Raw genomic sequence first — 21789 nt, forward strand, 5'->3', positions numbered from 1 at the left:
GGTCATGATCCCGGGGTCCTGGGATCAAGACCCGCATCGGGCTCCTTGCTGAGCAGGGAGCCTGCTTCTCCCTCTCCCCCTCTGCCCCCCACCCCCAACTTGTGTGTCTCTCTCAAATAAATGAATAAAAATCTTTAAAAAAAATAAACAAAATAAAGAACAAAGAGTTACAATCAAGGACGTAGTTGGAAGCCTGGTTTGCGGCTCACAGCTGTGTGACCTTGAATTCTTTAATTCTCACTCTGTTCACCCAAGAAACAAAATAACGTCAGCCCTGTGGTAAGGATTAAATGTGATAATAAGGGCGCCTGGGTGGCTCAGTGGGTTAAAGCCTCTGCCTTCAGCTCGGGTCATGATCCCAGGGTCCTGGGATCAAGCCCCACATCGGGCTCTCTGCCTTTCCCCCACCTCTGTCTCAGTTGCACGAATGTAGATTTATCAATAAACTAGATTCCTCACCACAGCAACTGAAAGATCATTCATACACTTCAGAGACAACCTTGAATTTTATGTTGAAATCAAAGCATCTTTGCAAATAGTGCAGAATAGAAAGGAGAGGTGGAGAAGGTGAACAACCATGATCCTATTCGTTCCAGAAAGCCCAGTGCAGTGAAGGTGTTTGGGGGATACAGATGAAAAGGCCCTCAAGAGATCTTCCCCAAAAAGCCAGCATAAGAAAACGGCTACAAGCAAAGGGAAAATAAAAATAGGATGTGAGCCAACAACTTGGGAGAGCTTATTTCAAGTTGGGAAGATGAAGCAAGACCTCATGGGTGAGAGAGCCTTTGGGACGGACTGGAGGAATGGACAGTATTGACACGGAATTGGAAGGAAAGGGGAAAAATATAACTAGTGACGAGTCAGAGCTTTTTGAAGAAACACCCTCTTTGAACACAATGTAAAATAAAGACCAAAGAGGGGAGACACTAAGAAATGGGTATATTTTCATTCTGTCAGCCTAGCCTACAGCTAGCATAAAAGATACTCTCATCCATTCAACTTCAGTAGAATTCACCCAAAGCATCGAGACGTGCTTGGATGGCAAGGAAATGGAAACATAAAAGGTATAAATATGTCAACTTCATCCTCAATGCACATTCATTTTCATCATCATCTTTATCGACAACCAGCATTTTCTGAGCACTGCCCAAGTGCGGAGAGCATTCTGCTAAGCACTGAGGACATAAAGTGACATAAAGCATGAATCTTGTTCTCATAGAAAAATGACAAATTCATCAACAAACAAAAGTGATTTCTCTTCCGTATGCAGCCTCTAAGAAAACCCATTCAGTACTTTTTCTTCAAATATCCAAGGGACCAACATTCTCTGACCCAAGAAAGACCTTCCGTATCTGAGCACCCATATTTGGATATTTGGCCAGGGTAGGATTTCTTCTGTAGTCCTTCCTATGGGAGCTGCAGGAAAAACCAGGAAACAGACATAAAAATGAACCAGATACAGACTGAAATTCTTCCCTTTCCCCCTTTAAGTCCGGAAACAATTCTGGAATTTCTAACGAGGTGATAAAAAGGAGAACCATGCGTGCTGAAGATATCAACTCTGGTCCCCTGCACCCCAAAACTCACTGATAAAGCTGATCTGCATAAGAAACACAAAAGGGGACCGGCTGCAGAATCTCAGTGATTGGGATGTTTTCCGTCCACAGGGTTAACTAATATTTATCTAAAAATTCCGATCAGTGAGTACACTTCTTGGGTTTCTCCTAAATATTTAATGCCTCCCACCTCTGCATATCCCACCAAACACCAATGAGAGTCCAAACCACACTCATGACCTTTCTCTTGCATTTCCAACCACTGTTTACAGATGTCCAAAAAAGAACTAGTGTTTTCACTCTCCTTGGGTCTGTCTCTTTTAAAGGAACACAGATCCGTAAATCTGTTCTTTTCTTACCTCTACATTTAGGCTCACATTTATTTTAAAACGGGCAGGGAGGGAGCCCGAAAGGAAGGATGCGAGAAAACTATTAACCCAGCTAAGCCTAATAAGCAGTGATTAAAGTTACAGTCAGAGAAGAACGAAGCTCAGTGCCTCCTACCCTCTTCCTCCTCTTTGTGCCTTTAATATTCTACTTCAGGCACGGAGAGGGAGGGTGACGCGGCTAGCGAATTCCAACCAGCACTAAGATAATTGTACCATTCACACCCCTCACAAGTCAATCAGGGTCTGCTTACCCAGCCCCATTTATTAATAGTTCTCCTACACTGGCAGTGTCAGAAAGGAGTGCGATGAGGCTTTCTCCCTGAAACAAGAAACAGGGCGCCCTCAATAAGGACTAAGGGGAACGAAGGCGGTTTGCAGAACCCAGGGCCATTCGCCCCAGTTCACAGCCACACCTGTTTCAAGGGTGTTGGGGAAAGCAGCTCCCTAACTTTCCTAACTTTGCAACGAGGCCTCCGTTGAGGGTGAGAGAGCTCAGGAATAAATACAGCTCTGGTCTTACTTAATTCCACGCCAGGCTGCACCCCTTGTGTGTACTCTGCACGCTAAGCCCCTTCGTGGACCAGCCCCTTCTTCTCCCTCCAGCTCGGCGACCCTCCAGCAGGCATGCATCTGCTTGACGGCGATGGGGTCTCCCTCTGGAGGTTAAAGCACTAGGATGGCCTGATGTTTAGAGAGAACAGGTGCCTCGTCAATCAACTTGCCAAGTGGTTCTCAGCCATGACCACACGGGAGAATCCCCTGGGGAATATTTTTAAATGACCCCTGCCTGGATCCCCTGTTGAGAGATGTTAATTTCACAGTGTGGGGTCTGGCCTGGGCATGGACATCACTGTTTTGCTTGTGTTGTTGTTGAGCTGCTTCTGTTTATGTCTGTGCGAGCTCTCCAGGTGATTCTGTTATTGAGCTGGGATTCGGGAGGCCTGCATAGCCTGTCCCACTGATTCAGAAATGAGAAAATCGAGGCCCTGAGGCAATGGCTCGCACACTGTGAAATATCACACATGGAAACAGAAAGAAGCTTCTGACCCTCAAGGCCACCACTACGTCCGTTATCATTCAGGCAGCCCCCAGACACCCTGGAAATCCCTAACACTGTTGAAGACACCCCAAGGAGAACCCTGGGCTCTGAAGATACATGGATGAGCAAATGCCCACCACCGGCTAACAGAAGAGACATGCATTCCGAAGGGACTCGAGGGGCAGGGCGGTGAACGGGAAAGCACTGGAAAGGAAGTCAGGGGATACGGCTCTGCCCCAGGTGTGTGTCTTCTTTACACCTTGGAGCTATTTGCACAGCTTTAAAATGGGGGTTGTGGAGGACAGATCATCTTCAAGGTGCCTCAGAGTATTAATACTCTTATTAACGCGTATTAGACGCACACACACACACACATATTACTGTACCTAAGCTCCGCAGACACACTTAATGCATTTCAGATTATTTTTTACTGTTGCTATTCGGTGGGTAAGACACTATGCAAATATACCAACACACGAGCAAGCCTAGCGTGTATGGGTACATGGGGTGTGTGCACGTTGGGACACACATGGAACACAGTGGCTTCTAACCCAAAGACACCAGCCACCATGGCAGCTGAGTGAACAGAGTGAGGTCCCTAGGAAGTGGGGGGATTGCTTCGCAATGTCTACACATTTTCACGGAGTCCAGTTAGCTTGGAGTAGAGGATAAAAGCCATCACCTCAGCTTCCAGTCTCTTTGACGCCTCTCTTCCCCCCATCCGAACAATGCCACGCTTTATCCCACCGTTGTTCTGAAGTCCCACCTCTCACAAAGAAATGAGATCTGATTTCCTCAGAAATTCAAACCAGCTGAAACCCTGATAGGCTCTATATAAAGATTAATGAGAAATGGAAACTTGACATTTCTTTCTCAAGAAGGAACTTCACCGTCTTCTCGAGGCTGGGAACAAAGACATGGAGGAGGGCGTGTGTGAAGCACAGCCTGGTTTTTAGGAGTCGAGTGAGTTAATTAGTCCAAACCTTAAATTATCTTAATCTAGGAAGCTCTCTATTCCAAATGTTCCCCTCCCTGTAGAGCTGGACTCCAAGCAGGGTCAAAGCCTGTACTTCTCTTTCCTTCCATGCCTGCCGATCCCTCGGGGCCGGCCTGGCCTCTCCTCCTCTACCCTCTCCGGGTCCCTCTCGTCACGCAGCCTTGTCACTGTGCCTCCACGGCCCCGCCCCTCAGGGTACCTGGGAACAAATGTCCCTCAAATCAGCCAGGGCTGAGTCTGGCTCATCCAGATACCTTCAGACTCAGAATGCTCTCCTTAAAAAGTCTACAGGGGGAGCCTAGGATCCTTTCGCTAATGAAAGGAATACAAACCCCAGTACACAGAAAACGGGTGCACCTTGGATGGGGTGAAAGGGTAGAGGGATGGGCAGCAGAAAAAGGTGCAAATAAAATTCAGAGGACCACATGTGTCAAACCCATCCTCCCTGAGGCACCCATCCTACGGTTCAATCAAATGCTCGATGTGTCTTTCCATCCCCTCTACAGTAAGACATTTGGAAGAAGGCTTCCAAAACACCAGGTCAGCTGAAAAGGCTACCAAAAAGCATTCTGTGAATCCCCTGGGAATAACAGAGCCCCTTATCTTCCATCGCTTCCTTCTGCCATTGAAGACAGTGGCTGGGGTATGAATAGCATGGCAACTTTCAGGCTCACTAGTTGGAAACACATGGGGCTAGGCTGGTCCTTCATTTCGAGTAGCCTGGCCTGGGCTAGGATCCAGCTCTCTCCTTGGCCACAAACCAACGAACAGCTGTCCCTTTCTTTCTAATGGCCATCAACAAAGTTAGTTGCAATCCAGTGGTCTAGGAGTAAAATTGTATCATTTGCTCATTCCAAAGGCGAGTCTAATAAACAGGAGTGGAATTCATTAACTGTAGAATCACTAAAGCAGAAATGAGAGCCTCTGCCTTATCCTTTTCAGAAGACCCTGACTTTATTCTCGGGCCGCCTCATTTGGAACCCAAAATTCCTAATCCAAGAACCAGCACATTTCTGTTTTCTCTCCTCCCCAGGTTAAGGGACATGAGGAAAAGCAGAAGGCTTGCCCTTTTATACCAATTTGCCTCTCCATCTGCTCTCCATCCTCCTAACCTGACAATTCTCCCCTTCTACAATCCTAATTATTCTTAAAGACAGAATTTAACTGTCAACCCCTCCGTGAAGCCCACCTCACTCTTCCAGGCGTCCCTCCTCATACCTAAGCAGATAATAATCTCTTTACACATGTCTCCCCCATTCAAGTAAGAGCTACTGGAAGGTACAAACCAGAGCTAGTTCTTTGTTGTGACACCATGTTCAATAATACAGGTTCCTAACAAATGTTGGTTGAATGATGTGGAGCAAAAGACACAAAAATGAAGTTAAAAGAAGCATGAAAGAGAAGAGACTAAGAGACACTAATAAATACATAAACTCTATCTAGGGAAGAAGAATATAAAGAGAAAGAGAAGAATCGAGGACAAAAAGGGCCAGAATAAGAACACACAGAGGATAAAAGAAGAGGCAAAAAAGACACACATGGTGGGAGACACTCAGAAGAGGGGACGTGGGTGAACTGAAACACACAGGCTCCTCTCGGATCTTTTCTGTTTGGGGGGAAAAAAAAAAGCAGCAATTCTGAAAGTTACAGAAGTAGAACACATCTGCGGAGCTGCCCACGTGAACCATGACAGAAAATTCGGTTCAGGAATATTGTAGACCCAGGCCCACAGCTGCGGCATCCCTGGAGAGTGTGTGGAATGCAGAATCGTAGGCCCCACCCCAGACCTACTGAATCAGAGTGTCGATGTTTCACAAGATCCCCAGGTTATTCCCATAGACGAGAAAGTTTGGCGAATGCTGAGGTAGCCATCTGACATCCACAGATAAGCTTGGCGTCTCGTTTGGCAGTGCGGGACATGAAGCATGACCACCGAGGAGCGGCACGACCTAAGCCAATCACCTCACGTCCCTGGATTTCAGTTCCTTCACCTATCAAATGAGAAGGTCAGAGTAAACGCGTTCTGAACCGTCATGAAGCTCTGACCTTCTTGATCTCACCTGACATGGTAACTTCAAACCCTTCCCATGCCCACCCGAACCAACAACAGATAGCCTTATTTGCTAATTAATATTTCCCTTCCTCTCTCCTCTCACCTAATATCTTTCTCAAGTGTCTGTCCTGTGCCAGGCACTGTGTTCAGAACAGATGATTTCAGGATGGATAAATATCTCTCTCTGTCCTCGAGGAGCTCACAAACTTCTTAGGGTAACAGAGCATAAAAACAAAATTAGGTAATGATCATGCACCAGCCCTGGTGAGACCCAGAAGGCAGAGCAGCCATTCTGCTCGGGGCAGTCACACAGGACTTCAGCAGGGGGCCAACATATGCACCGTGCCAACCTTCTCTGCCAACCTCAGCTGCAAACACTGGAAGGGCAAAGACAGAAACAAGGTAGATGGAGAACATCAACGAACCAACCAAAGGTTCCCGAACACACCTCTCTGAGTTCACAGAACTCCACAAGCACATCCACACAATGGATCTGGTGTATGGGCCACAGACAGACCATTAACGGCCATAGGCGCACCCCCAGAAGCCCACCTCCTCAGAACTATGCCCCCTCCCTCATCCCGACTGCCTTGGGTTCTTCTAGCTTCGGCATCCTTCTGAAAGATCATATCAATTCAACCACTAATCTACTCTCTCCCTAGAGACTGCTTCTGTGGTTTCAAAGAGGGGATGCACTTTAATAAATGTGAACAATTCATTAGACCAGTAACTCTTTTTGATCTATATTTATTTATAGAGACGACACTCGTATCTGATTGCATGCACACTAGCAGAGACTGAAAATGTAATTTACTGAAAGGAAGAAATTTCTAGAATTTCTAAGGAGGCTGGAGAATGGCAGTGGGGAAAAGGAACCTCACTTGCCAGTATAATCACTCCTGACCCCCACAAGTTACATGAGATGAGAGACTTTGTCAGCTCCCGCCCTCCTTATTAAGGAGAAAAGGCTATCACTCAGAACAACAGTTTGCCAACCTTTAGAATGGTGAGCTCCACCCTGACTTCCCTCCTGCCCCTGGCTTCTATAGGCTGATTTATTTTTATTTTTATTTTTTTTGCTACGGCTTTTTCACATACAACCTGTCCTTTCCCCTGCCCACTATATATCCTATTCCATAAATATTCATGACATTTTTGCTTTAACTTGTTAGCATGGTGGACATGTCACCTTCATCTTCGTACTGTTGAACAAGAAAATAGGGGGGCAAAGCCCTGCATCCTGGCTTCACCACATTTCATGGAGGAGATGGGAGAATGTTTTACAAGGCAATGGTGGTGTGGTCAAGGGCTAAATCAGCTCAGTCCCATTTCTCCCTGTCCAGCGCCACTCATCCCCTCAACCAAGTTCAGTCCATGTTTTCGCCGCCCAGGTGCCCCACTGCCCCTCCTTGCACAGGCTAGTACGTGCGCATGAAGGTCAAAGAAGAGGGTCCAGGTTCTGAAGCCATTCTTCCGGAGATGAAGAGCAATACAAAATCCAGCTACCTGCCGTTCACCCCTTCACCAGAAGGAGTCGCTCTTCTTCGCATTCAGCCTACAAGAAAGGCACTTGGTGTGGAAAGTAGCGACTAGAGAATGTGTTGGTCCTCCTCCTTTCCCTTAATTTTGCCTCGTTACTTCTTTGCTTTCTCTGCATCTACCCCTGCCAGAAACAACACACAGGCAGTAGCAAAGCAAGACTCTTGAGACAGATATCCTTCCTAGGAATGGAACCAATGCTGAGAAGAACTGAGACAACGGAGGGGCACACCCTGCTCCTCTCCTTGCATGTGAACAGGTATCTCTGGGTGGCCACATGGCTCTGTGATCCCAGACCCGTCATGCTTTGCTACACTTGAAACACACAGGGACAGAAGGCAACCATGTTGTTCTGCTTCCTTTCAAATCACCAACCTAAAATCCTTAGCCAGGCTTGCCTGAGAAGTCTTTATTTCCCATTAGTTTTGGTTGTTTTGTTTTGTTTTGTTTTTTCTTAATTGTACATCACAGAGGCTCCTCGGCTGAAATTAAATTTGCTCTTCCTCCCCCCAATAGGCACATTTCTTCCTCAGGTAACCCACACTGTACGGGGGACGGCAGAAGGAGAGAAGACAAAATAGAATCCGGTCAGCTCTTTGTGCCATGAGAGATAAAATAAAGAGAGAGAACAGTGACCCAGAGACAGCCTTGCCAAGATTGCTCATAGGCACGCAACACACCTGTCTCCTCAGGGCTCCCAAATGGCTTTGGTTGTGGTAAAGGTACAGACCACCTGTGGTGATTCCATCTTGAATCCTAATAAGCCAACAACAGTTGGAATGGCTCCCCCTCTCTTTGTACCTTTCCTACCACCCAGTCGCCTTCTTCCTCAGCACCCTCCCCTTTTAGCCTCTTACCCTTTGTCTAGCTTTAGGGCCAAGTAAGGATGGTCTAGAACCTGGCTTAATCCCATTAGCATTCTAGGAGACTGTGGCTGAGACTCTGTCCAAAGGCCTGCTGTCAACCTGGATGCCAACCAACACGAGGAAGGGTCTAGTGCCTGTAGGGCACCGTTGCAGACACCAGGAGAGAGAAAAGGGGCCTACGCCCTAGGGACACCCACCTCACCTTGCTCATCTGAACGTAGGAAACCACCGCACATGGAGTTGCTGTTCTCACCCATACCTCTGTTCTATTTTGAAAGAAAATTAAGAATACATCCTCCCACTTGAAGGAGTAGAAGCAGATGGAGAACCAGCTCAGGTGTCTGTAAGGTGAGCACACACCAGATAACCTCAGCTATTTGTAGACATGGTGAGAACATGGTTCAAAGTGGGATCCCACCCTCCCATTCTGCTGACAGTACAGATGGGCACAGATTACCAGTTAAACACTCAAAAGAAGGAAACCTGCCTGGGGGGAGGGGAGTAGTGAATGTGGATGATATCCATCCCTTCTGGACAATGAAGAACTATCTTCTGGTCTGATGTTGAAGGACAAGGATCTTCTTCCCCCAATCCCTTTAGTATTTTGGACTGTTTCTAAGTATAGTCATTAAAATGCCAGAGAAAAAAGATTCGAGGGGAGAATACTTTCAGAAAGACTACTGATGCCCATGATTCTGCTACAGGATTTTGAAGATCATTATCTCAACCTGATTTCTGCATCTGGGCACCCTCAGAGTTTGGGGGTGGACGGTCAGTGGACCAAGGAGTAGAGCACACCAGCTCACCATCACAGCCCTCCAGCCTGTGGATGGTCTGACGGCCTCAGGAGTTGTCTTGCCTTGCATGAGTGCCTAGCTGAAGAGTCATTAGCTAAGTCTTTTCCGTTTCTCCTGCTATTCCAAGTACATAAAAAACATACTGCCTAGCCACATTTCACATACTGTAAAAATTAATGGGGGGGAGGGTTAAAGTCTTCATTCTCATTTTAAGGTAAGAGACGAACACATGCAAACGGCACATCTCTTTGTCTAACACAAAGACTCACGTGTCGAATTCTGCACCCCTTCCTCATGCACAGCATTTTAGAACTCTGCAAGATAGCCATTTTGCAAGAGTGTGGAAGTAACAGTTTGCTTGGAGGATGTGTGGGTATAAATAGATGTGTAGACAGAAGGAGAAATTTACAGCTTAAAAATAATAGCACAGGGAAAAAATATCAATTAAAAGAATATTGACAGAATTCCTTCTTTGCAAGCTTAAGACTGAAGTCCTTTTTAACTGCAGCATCCTTCAATTCCAGGTGTTCCTAGACCAGCCAGATTCCCCACCTAGACCTTTCCCTCTGCAGTAGGCCTCCAGGGATCTCTGGGCCCCGTGTCAATGCTTTAGACAGCAAGTGGACTTCAGGGCAACAACCACAATAATCATTATTTTCATTTTTTTTAAAAGGGCATTAAAAAAAAGGCTAGGAAGGTAGAGATAGGAGACGGGCATGGAAGTGGCAAGGGGAAAAAGCTAGCCTAAAAAAAAATTTTTTTTTCTAGATTCCCATAAAAATCAGAGCTGTAGCCCTGGGTGAATAAAATGCTATTTAACTCAAAAATCACACAGGTCTCCCATGCATGTCTACATACACAGACCCTTATGTCACCCAGCATCTTCCATCCCTACATACATCCACCCCCTACTGCCTCCCCAAAACCCAAAACCTGTTAGATGAGAAAAGCAAAGCTATACATGGGAGATTTCCCCCTTTGTAAAAAGCCTTTTTTCCCAAAACAAAATTTTATTATCTTATTGCCTTTTCTTCCAAAAATTCCACTCGAGGGATTAGAAAAGAGAGATAAACAAGGAATCCCTACCCCAGGTGAGACGAAAATAAAACAGAATTTGCCCTACCTTGGTTTGTAGAAGCCAAACCTCTAGACGGACAGATTAAGGGAGTGAGCATGTTGGGAATGTCCAGTCTCCTCTTCTCGCTGGCATATCCACATAAGAAAGACGAAGGATAAATGAAAGGAAGGTAATTGAAAATCCAATTTAGCGTGAAATTTTGTTTTAATCTTGTGTCTTGAAGAGATGCAAATTCAAAGGAAAAAAAAGACTGAATTCAAAGGTAATTCAGGATATGGAGAGCAGCTCACAATGCAGAATCCAGAGTAATTATTCCATTTGCATGTGAGGTTAGTGGCTGGGCTATTTTTTAAATGATTCTTCTGGCAATTATGGTTTTTGCTTTTTGGAGCTTTAGAGGAGGAGGCTCTGTGTAGAGAAGCTGGGGGCCGGCTCTGTCCCTCCGTGGAGCATGGTCATTCCCAAAGCGTCCCCTTCCTAAGGGGGAAAAAGAGGCGGTCAGGGTTCGATCTGAGTGTCCCCGGAGGGTGAGAAAAATGCATTCCGAAAAAGATATCAATTCGTTTTAAGAAAAAGGGGGAGGAAACCCCGCATTTCCCACAGAGTGCACACGAGAGGAATTGAAAACAGCTGGCACCGGTCTATAAATAATTCAGAAAAGGTCTGGCTATACCATTCCTGGGACAGGCATGGATGAGAGGTGGGAATGCCAACCTGAATGGAAGAGGAGAGAGGGAGCGAGCGAGCGAAGGAGGGAAGCGGTAAGGAAGGAGGAAGGGAGGGAGAAGCGGCACCAGGGAGCAACACACACTCACACACACGCAGAAACACAATCCCCACTTAACTCGCCAGCAAGTGCGGCCCCCAGCCCCATCTGCATTGCTGCTGACATGTCTGTCTCGCTCTCCCCATCGCCTCCAGCGGCAGCGCCTCCTCCCACCCCAGGCTTGTGCTCAATGGGTTCTGATTGTGCACTGGGTGCACACTGGGCATTTCTTGGAAGGGGCACACTGACACGCGCGCACACACACACACGCCCCCGACGCGCACGCGCCCCCGCGCGCGCACTCACACTCACCCCCCGCGCACACTCACCCCCGCGCACACTCACGCCGCCGCCGCGCTGATGTGCAGCGCACGGGGCTTCACCTGCAACGTGTCGATTGGACGGATGGTCGCGGCGCGTGGCTCCGGCCCGGGGCACGGACGCCCAACCTCTCCGTTCGGTAAGGGGATTAACACCCCTCCCAAAAAGAGACCAGAGAGAGCCGTCCCCTTTCACCCTAAAATTATATATATATATATATATATATATATATATTTTTTTTTTTTTTTTTTTAAAGCCACGTCCAAATTAGCAAGTGCCGGGTTCTGCGGGGTTCAAGAGCTTCACCCAACACCAGGTTAGTTAACGGTTCCACCGCTTCGATCCTTTATCTCCCTGACACCCCCAAACCCCAACATTGAGACAGGAGACTCCGAAGCGAGTATTTACGTACCGACTCCGAGCGCCTGGGCGATTGCAGACTCTCCGGAGACGGGTGGCGGGTGGCCGGGGATGGAGGGTTTTCCTTTCCTGCAAAGCAGGATTGATAATCCGTGTCGGGGTTTTGAAGTTCACGACTCTTCGTGGCGAAGCCAAAGAAAATGCATTCGGACGCCAGCACTTCTGGACTGTGGTCATCAAAAATCACCCTGACGAGCACTTTCGATAAGAGCAAAGCCCCGAGATTTCCTAGAGGTGAAGAAGCCGAAGGAAGTGGTTTTTGAAAAAGGGGCGGGGGGGGGGCTTCCTTTCTCAAAAAAAAAAAAAAAGGGGGGGGGGGGTGGAGAGGCAGAAGCCCAGATTCCAGTTGGTGATGATCGGAGCCGGGGGAGGGGAAGCGGGCGGGGGCACGTTGTGCAAGTCAACCGCGCGGCAGCGGGAGAGGAAGACGAGGAGGGGGAGGAGGGGGAGAGTAAGAAAAATGGGTATTAATCACCGGGGACGGGGGTTGGGCGGGAGATCACAAGTTGCCCGGTCTGCATTTGGGTCTCACACCCAAAAACGTGCCCCCCACCCCCCGCACACACACCTACCTCTCACACACTGGCTCGGGTGGGAGGAGAAACCCACGAAGCTGGGGAAGATGTTTCTGCTCCCAGGGTGTTGTGTGTGTGCGTGCGCGTCCTCTTTCTCCACACCCCCCACCCCACCCCACCCCCAAACCCCGTCACCCCCTCACTCCTATTGCTAAGACTCGGGCAGAGGCAGCTTCCCATGTCACGTGCCGGGGAGTGTGGGGTAGGAAGGGGGGAAAAGCCTTAACCCGAGTCCGTGGCGCCTCCTGCTGGCTGCAGTGGGGCACAGCAAAGAGGAAGGGCCGCGAAGGGGCGTGGGGAGCAAGACAGTGCCCCCGGTGGGCAGCCGCACCGGGCTGCGGAAAGCATCTCAAAGGCGGAGCCGCAGTTTGAAATGTAAGACCTCTTGCTCTCTTTCCCACAACACCAGCCTCTGCTTCCCACGGGCGGCGCGAGCGCTGGACGCAGTTTAAAGCCGGGTTCTTGCCTTCAAGAAGCTTAAGATCTATTCGGAGTACACGAGGCTGCCGGGAAAACAATGGGAAACAAAGGAAGGCAAATGGAATTAAGGGCTAAACGGTGTAGTAAGATAATATATGTGCTTTACTGACAACTAGTGAAGGTTCAAGGAGTTGGACATTTCTTATTAAAGTGGATCCTGTTATTGAAAGACCTTGAGGAGAGAAAATGTTGAGACAGGTGAATAATCCTTGTATGAAACTACATTTCATGGCATTTGCGAACCCACACTCTTGCAAAAAGCAAACATCCCTTCTTTTCTCTCCCTCTTAACCTGTTTTCTGTTTTAATAGCACTTACCACCACCTGTATTATTATTTGTAATATTAATATCATCATGTATGCACCATTTGTATTCTGATCTGTTGTCTCTTCGAAGATCTAGAATATTATAGCGGTGGAGCATTTTCATATTGGTTATATCATGAACTTCTCACAAGCGTTGCCGAGAAGCAGCCATATAAACACACAGGTAATACTCCTGTGTGAAGCAGTTACACCTAGTCATTTGGAGCTTTGATCTATGTAGATTAGATCAGATGTATATTCAGTCCTATAGACCAAACCATAGTCATAATAATCTGAACCTAATTCTTTCATGTTTCCTAGTTTTTGTTAGGTTTAATGGTCACATCTAAGATTTCTAAAGGCACACACAAATGCATAAGCATTATATGGAAACACAAATACTGAAATTACTCTTTCTTAGTAATGGTATTGCGGTTTTCCTTTTTTTTTTTTTTTTTTTTATTTATTTGACAGAGAGAGAGATCACAAGTAGGCAATTGCTGTTTTTCTAAGACAGGGTAGGGCTGATCTTCTACCTCTTTGGAGAACTACTCCAGAGACCCACTCCAGAGTTGCTGCGCCCCTTGATACACAGCAGCCAACCCAAACCCCTCTACGTGCAGATTTCCTGTTGTTAGAACATGGATTCCAGGAGGGGTGTTAAGTTGCAGAGCAAAGACCCCATGGGGCTTTCCGGAAACACTACCTTGAGTTTCCCAGGGAATACCATTACCTTCAGAATAAGACCCAAACTCACTCAAGCGTTGACCTTTAACCTACTTGTAAAAGCAACAACAAAAACACAAAACAAAAAACAAAACCAAAAAACCCCACAGAGCCCACCTTCCCTTTCCTATTCCAATCCCCTTCACCAAAATTGGGTGGTTCTTCTCTATTTTCTTTTCATCCCTTTCTGAACCCAGTAATTCCATTCCAGCCCATTCACTTTTGCAAGTGTGGAGGAAAAAATGAATTCTCCAACTCCTTAATTACATCCACCCTTCCCTTCAATTTCTAGATCAAGTCCCACCTCATCTGAGGATATTTTCAGTCCACCAGGCCTGAACTGATTTCTGTAACAACTGCAAGTTTTTCAATGAGGTATGAGCCCTCACCACCATGCCCCTGCCTCCCACTCCTTGCACGTGGAAATGTGTAGAGGAATTTGTATGGTCAGTTATCAGATGACTAGGGGATAGTACTGACGTGCATGATGTGGGTGCCAGAGATATGACACACACCAAGTTGGTCATTTGGCCTTTCATTAGGAAGAACTGGCCCAAAAGGAAAAGAATACTGCCACAAGCTATTTACATTCAACCATACTGGTTCAACCACATTGAAACTGTTGGTATTCAATCATATGAAATTGCCAATCACAGGAAATAACCATCATTGCCCTATAATAAAAAGGCAATTTCATAAGGCTAAACTTAATATTGTATACTTACTTCTCCAGTCTTTCCAATTACTTATCTAACTACTTAAGGAGCTAGACAAGCATCTACACTATCCATCTATTCCCAGCACCTGATGGTTGGTTAGCAATCTCAGGAGTTCCCCTGGTGAAATTTTTAATTGGTCCCTGTACACAGAGAATGAGGAAGGACTGAAGAAAAAGAGAGACCACTCCGGATTGTTGGGTGGCAGTTTTAATAGTTTTAATAGGCAGGACCATTTGCCTACAAGGCCTGTCTTGGGCAGCCACAAGATAAATGGATCTCAGCACCTCCCCACCAGAATCATAAGACTTTATATAGAGTTCTTCATGGGGCTCAGTCATGTGTGCAGTCCAGCTGATCTCAAAGCTGTATCCTTGACATGGCTCCTAAGGTGAGAATAATGGGTAGAACGGGCATTCCAAGGACAGGGCAGGGGGTAAGGACCTTCCAATTAACCAGAACCAGCTTGTGACTCAACTGACTGTCACCTCCTCTCAATGACCTCCTCTACCAGTGGCACAATTCCAGGCATGCAGTGGTGCCTCCATACATTATGAAGTTTGGGGTTTGTCTGGTTGGTTTTTTTTGTTTTTTGTTTTTTGTTTTTTAAATGACTATTAGAAACCACTTTCCCAAGCGGTCTTGCTGACTCTGGCTCAGAAAAGCTAATCCTAGAGACCATGCAGCTTGTAAGTGGAAGGTGGCATCTCTTCTCCATGGTATTCATTGCCCATTGTCCATTCAATGGGAGAAGATCTCTCTCCTTATTCCTCAGACTCCCTGACACTCCCTGGCACTTCTCATGAACGACCTTTGCCTCCAGGGACCACAAGCCTTTCAATAAAACCATTTTCAAGGATCATCCGGATTCATGAAATTCGGAACATTATTTCATAACATTGCAAATATGCATTTCCTAACTCCTAGTCAGGAAGCACAAAAAGCAATGCTCTAAAAAGACAAGATGTTGGATTATATTTCACAGCATCATTTATCAAGGGAAAAACTCTCACCTGAGGCTGCTAATGACACTGGTGGAGGTATTCTGCCAGCTCTCTTGACCAAAAGAGAGGATCCCAAGAGATGCGAACACTCTTGTCCATGGCCCAGTCAACACATGCAAAGCCCATGAATTGCCCAGCAATCAATCAGTCAATCAATAGAAGCAGGAGGTGTGGGGGAGTATATTTATCTCACAACATCTTTCATATCAAGCACTGATACCACAGGGTAAGGCCTGAAGTTTATGATTTGGGATTCCTCTTCAAGGAAAAGAGTTGAAATTTTTTTAAGATTTTATTTATTTATTTGACAGAGAGAGAGTCAGTGAGAGAAGGAACACAAGCAAGAGGAGTGGGAGAGGGAGAAGCAGACTTCCTGCCCACCTAGGAGCCCAATGCTGGGCTCAATCCCAAGACCCTGGGATCATGACCTGAGCCAAAGGCAGACACTTAACGACTGAGCCACCCTGGTGCCCCAAGAGTAGAAATTTTTATGTGAAAGTAAATATTTACTTAAAATGAGGAAATAAATGAAAAGAAATAAAAAATTCTTAGATATTGGGGCACCTGGGTGGCTCAATGGGTTAAGACTCTGCCTTCAGCTCAGGTCATGATCTCAGAATCCTGGGATCAAGCCCCACATCAGGATCCCTGCTCAGCAAGGAGCCTGTTTCTCTCTCTCTCTCTGCCTGCTGCTCTGCCTACTTGTGATCTCTCTCTGTGTCAAATAAATAAAATCTTAAAAACATTTTTTTGATATTAATGCCACAAAAATTTGTAATTATTATAATTTTATTACTTCTTGCCTAAATGTTCTGTAATGTTCACTTTTCTATATTTTTTTACTTTATATTCTTCACATTATGATTTATAATATCACTTATATGAAAGTAACAGAAAGTGTCAAATCTATGCTTTACCATGGTTGCTCAAAAATTTTTTTCATTATTAATCATTTAGAAAAATTTTTTATTGGTAATAGTGCAATTTTTTTTTAATTGCTGTCAAATTAGGGAAAACCTCAAATTTCTTTTTTTTTAACAGATTTTATTTATTTGTTTGACAGAGATCACAAGTAGGCAGAGAGAGGGAGAAGCAGGCTCCCTGCTGAGCAGAGAGCCTGATGCAGGCCTCAATCCTAGGACCCTGAGATCATGACCTGAGCCAAAGACAGAGGCTTAACCCTCTGAGCCACCCAGGTGCCCCTCAAATCTCTTTTATATATAAGTCATAAGGCTTCAAGGATTTCAAGTTTTTGTGTACAGTGGTTAATATTAAATACGCCTTGAACTGATGACACTCCTTAACCAGTTTGCAATGTATTTTTTTGCATTATCTTTTTGCATTATCTTCATCAATTTGCATTATCTTCATCAATGTTAGTATTTTGCATTATCTTCATCAATGTTAGTATTTTGTCTCAAACCAGCCAGAAATTTAAATCTTTTTCCAAAGTGTTCATTTGGTTCACTCCTCTTCTATTACTGGATTATCAAATAATCCAGGAGCCTATTCATTCCTAAAAGCTTCTCCTTTTTCTTAAAGAATTACAGTTTTGGTATAATCTGAAAAAAAAAATGTTACAATTTGCCTCTTAATGTCAGGTTGATTTCTATTGATGTCAGTGCTAATCTTTTTGTCATTTTTTATTTCATATGTGTAAATTATTATATGAATTTTCTCTTGGTTCTTCAACAAATAAATGTATATAATAAAGAACTCTTCAACTATGGCTCAAACAGCAGTCTGTAATTTCTCACTTGTTTCACTTACAATGTCCAAAAACCCTTTCCAAACTGCCGATAAAGTGGCAAACTCAAGCTTTATCAACTCTTAAAGAAACTTTAAAAAATCTATGTTTGGGTTTCCCTTCCCAGCCTATGGAAAATTCTAGAAGCTTCATGTTGATGTACTCATGGTACAAAACTTCAACAGCTTTCCAATGGGAAGCATTACACTTTGATTCTTGAGAGCTTGTTTGGAGGTTCTAGCAGGGGCGCGCAGCTACTCTTATACCCTTGACCGAAGAACAGTCCTCTCCTCTATCGGGGAAGGTCGTCCTCTTCGACCCAGCGCGCAGCTTCCGGAGAGACGCACATGGAGTGGTGAGGGAGGAAGGGGACACCCGCCTAGCCAGCCAGATCAGCCAAATCAACCCTGGTGATCAATGGGGTGACAGATGTCGCAGCCAGATCACCCTCACATCCTACACTTTGATTCTTTAAAAAAAAATTCTAAGTTGTCAAATATTCTATTTATGAGACAAATTGGAAAGGGGGAAAAAAAAAAAAAGCATTACGGAATACAAAAGCAGTCTGCAACTTTAGGTAAGCTGGAGACAGCTTTTGCCCCAGCTTGAATAAGGAGATGTTGCACTGAGCACATGGTCTCTGAGACTTCCATGTCACAGTGCTGCAGACTTCCTTCATTGAGAAAGCTGGCAACAACTTAACTCTATAGGAAACTGATGGCAAGCTGCACAAATATATCTCACTGAACCCAAATTAAATTATTCCCAACTCAACCTCCACTTAGCTTCATCTCAGAAATGCTCACTGCCACTCCAATGACACCCAGTGTGAAATCAGACAGAGTGGAAAGAGACAGCAAAATGGTTGCAATTAAAATATGCTACTTTTGCAAATTTTACTAAAACATTTGGACACATTATTAGGGCCTCTCCCACAGCCTTAGAAGAAAGGGCCCCAAGTGAAGGGCTGGGAATCTGAAGCTGCATTAGCTTCAAAGTCAGTCTGCCTCTGCTCGTTACCTAATGTAAAACAGGCTTCCTAGTTTCTAGAGAAAATATTCGAATTTTATCTTTGAAAAAATAATTCGTTAAAGGCTCAGTTGACAACATGCATATTAATGCATTCTGCTGAATCCAATCCATCTTCTTTTGCTTGCAATTCCTGGAGTGTACAGGAAACACAGAGCATCCAATTTTAATAACTCTCACAAGCATACTAAGATCCTGATTCCACCATCATTACTCTTTTAAAAGACTCTATTTTGTTCTTATCATAATGATATTAATTATTCAACCTAAGCAGTCTTTTTTCAAAGGGATAAACAACCTTCACCCCCTCCCCACTGGCCTGAAGACCTGCCGGAGACCTCCAAGAATTACAGAAGTCTTCATTATCCACTGCATTTTCTTGAGACTGTTGTGTACATTGTAACAATATACTACAACACATTCGCATTGTATATGCAGAGAAACATTTCTTTAATCCTTCCCTACATAGTCTCTTTCTTTTCCAAAATATACACTAGGGGCGGAGGGGAGGAAAGAAGAGGGGAATAGACAAGACTTGCAGAGAAAAGAATAAGTGAACCTAGAAAGTGGATGGAAGTTGTGATGTGATAGTAAGTTCTCTGGGATAAAGAGAAGAATTTGCATGTTGTTATTTCCAGCATCACTCAACTCCTGCAAGAACACACCCTGAATGGAAATAACCCCCAATTAAACACAGTTAGAGTTGGCACTGCCTTGCTGGGTTTTTCCTCCTCCTCCAATATAGCAAAGATATGACAACCCTTTTTCCAAACTAGCTGTTGTTTTTTGGTTTCTTGTTTGTTTTTTTAAGAAATCCTTTAGAATCTTGATTTTATCTACCTGAATATGTTTTGTTTTCTTTTCTTTTCTTTTTTTTCCCCCATCGAAATACTTTAAGGGGGAAAAATGGCCTCTAGTCTCACCATTATGATGCAGAGAAGATGCACTCCTGGTGTTTCATTATGACTGATCAAGCTTCTTGAGAAATGTGCCCTAATTTCTTTTACTACAGACAATATGGATGAAAGATCCCATCTCTATCTGAAGGCATTTTCAAACATCTTATTATCAGAGGCAGTCTGATAATGATGCAAATGTAAAACAAGAGAGATAAATTCTGTATCTCTCCTCTCACAGGTTCCCTTCTCTCTCATCACTTCATGTCCTTCTCTGAAGTTTTCTAAGGGTTTTCCTTGTGATCCAGGTATCCATTCCCCCAATATTGGTTTTCCATTTTTAGAATCTGCCTCCTTCTGTGCAGGCCTTTATTCCTGGAGCAGGCACTGCCCTCCTCCTCTGGGGAGGCAGCCCCTCTTCTTCATACCCCCATCAGCATCCTTTTAGCTTCCAGAGTAGCTTTTATTGATGTGACCTCTGCCCACTTCCGATGGTCTCTGGGCTCCCATCACCTGGCACCCTTCCCATTCACAGCCAAGGGATCCTGCGTAGAACCAGGGTTCAAGGAAATAGGCACAAAGAATAGGGATTTCCGGCCTTAAGTACCAGAAAGAAGAGCCAACTGGGAGACTTGGACAGGCTGTTGAGAGTCACGCAGAGTCACAAAGGTGTTTGAAGATCACTTGTGCTGGATTCCATTGGAAAGCACGTGCACGTGAGCGCACACACACACACACACACACGCACACACACACGTAGTAGCATTTTCAAAGAATTCTGAGGTGCCAATCTGAGGCAAGGCGTGATTATTCCTCACAAGCCCCAAGTCTATACATCAGCCTGAGCCGTACATAAAGTGAGCTCCGCCAGGGCGACAGGCTGGAACATTTTGTTCACTACAACCCTGCCGACACCCAGCTCGGTGTCTGAATGAATAAATGAATGAATAACTTCTAAGCAGACCCTAAGAAAGCTTCTCCATCCTTATTGGAGTGGAAGCACCAGGACCCTGCTTGAACACTCAAGAGGCTCCCCGCTAGTGGAGTTTGGTTTAAACTCCCCTTTTCACACGCTGGTTCCTTCACAGTCTGGCCCCAACATCCCTCTCCCCTGTAGCTCTTCATCACCTACACTCATTTTTTCATTCTGATTTTTTTTTCAAAGACTTTATTTATTTGTCAGAGAGAGAGAACACAGCAGGCAGAGTGGCAGGCAGAAGCAGAGAGAGAAGCAGACTCCCCGCTGAGCAAGGAGCCCTATGTGGGACTCGATCCCAGGACTCTGGGATCATGACCAGAGCCAAAGGCAGCAGCTTAACCAACTGAGCCACCCAAATGTCCCTTTCATTCTGTTTTTAAATTGAGACCGATTTTCTTTTTAAATTGAGATTTTCGTTTTGTCAAAGTTGTATGAGCAAAGTTTAAAATATTCAAGTTGTTCAACATCAGTCCTCTGACCTCCCACCACCCTTTCCCCCTCCCTAAAGGCCACCACTTTCAGCTTTAAAAATAAAATAAAAAAAAGTGGGCTTCTTGCCCAGCATGAAGCCTAACATAGTGCCATGACCTGAGCTGAGATCAAGGGTCTGACCTTTAACTACTAAGACACCCAGGTGCCCCTCAGTGATTTTCATTCACACTGGTGACCCTAACCCTCACAGCTCAAAATGACACACTTACATTACTCCTCTCCATTGTCCATTGACATCCTACTATGGAACATAAGAGTTTGTTTCTCTTTCACAAATAAAAACAAAAACAAATGTACCACATAAATGCACATTTCCTTCCTTCATAATCTTTAATATGCATAGATTATAATTACACTTAAATCAGTATTCAGCATCTACAATTGTCCCATGAATGTCCCTTATTGGATTTAATTATCCTTTCTCTTAAGTCTCCTTTAATCTAGAATAGTTCCTCCATCTTATTTTGCCTTTCAGGACACTGACATTTTTGGAAAGACTGGGCCAAAATTACTTTACAGAATACTTCACAGTCAAGAATTGTTTGATTCTTTTCCTCATGAATAAATTAAGGATAAACATTTCTGGCAAGGTAATTTTGTGAACTTCTCCAATGCATTAAATTATCAGGAGGTACAAAATGTCAGTGTGTCCCATTATTGATAATGGCAAATGTGATCGTTGATTTCGGGGTATCTACTAGATCTCTCAATTGTAAAGGTATATTATCTCTTTGTAATTACTAAGTAATCTGCTGGGATAATTTGAGATTGTGCTCTCACATTCCTGTTTCCTAATAATTGGACAAAGAGTATTAAAAAGAAATCTTAAACTCTGAATAGGTTATTTGTTGTTGATAATGGTATTAGTACAGCAATTATGGGCAGAAATAAAAAACTTTAGATATAAGTCCACTAAAAGGACCTACAAGCAATGACTTCACAGTAACAGTGAACACACTCACAGCCAGATGCTGGTTTCTAAGTACCATTCTCCAGGAAAAGGAACCAGGAATCTTTG

General features: G+C 44.8%; 1 protein-coding gene and 1 long non-coding RNA gene across 2 annotated transcripts in view; one reads left to right on the forward strand and one right to left on the reverse strand.

The window, feature by feature from the left end:
- Positions 1 to 11899, reverse strand: part of GRIN2B (glutamate ionotropic receptor NMDA type subunit 2B) — a 407054-nt gene extending 395155 nt beyond the window's left edge. Inside the window, exons 1-2 of the mRNA XM_044227133.1 lie at positions 11814 to 11899; positions 10360 to 10791 (exon numbers count right to left, since the gene is read on the reverse strand). The gene's annotated coding sequence lies outside the window, so the exon portion shown is untranslated. The remainder of the gene's footprint in view (positions 1 to 10359; positions 10792 to 11813) is intronic.
- On the forward strand, positions 11456 to 15958 carry LOC122891467. Its single transcript, XR_006381287.1, has 4 exons — positions 11456 to 11540; positions 11658 to 11717; positions 11931 to 12055; positions 12806 to 15958. It is a non-coding gene; the product is annotated as an uncharacterized LOC122891467 (long non-coding RNA).
- Positions 15959 to 21789: the final 5831 nt, after the last annotated feature.

The sequence above is a fragment of the Neovison vison genome, chromosome 12 (assembly GCF_020171115.1).
Source record: "Neovison vison isolate M4711 chromosome 12, ASM_NN_V1, whole genome shotgun sequence".
Classification (NCBI taxonomy): domain Eukaryota; kingdom Metazoa; phylum Chordata; class Mammalia; order Carnivora; family Mustelidae; genus Neogale; species Neogale vison.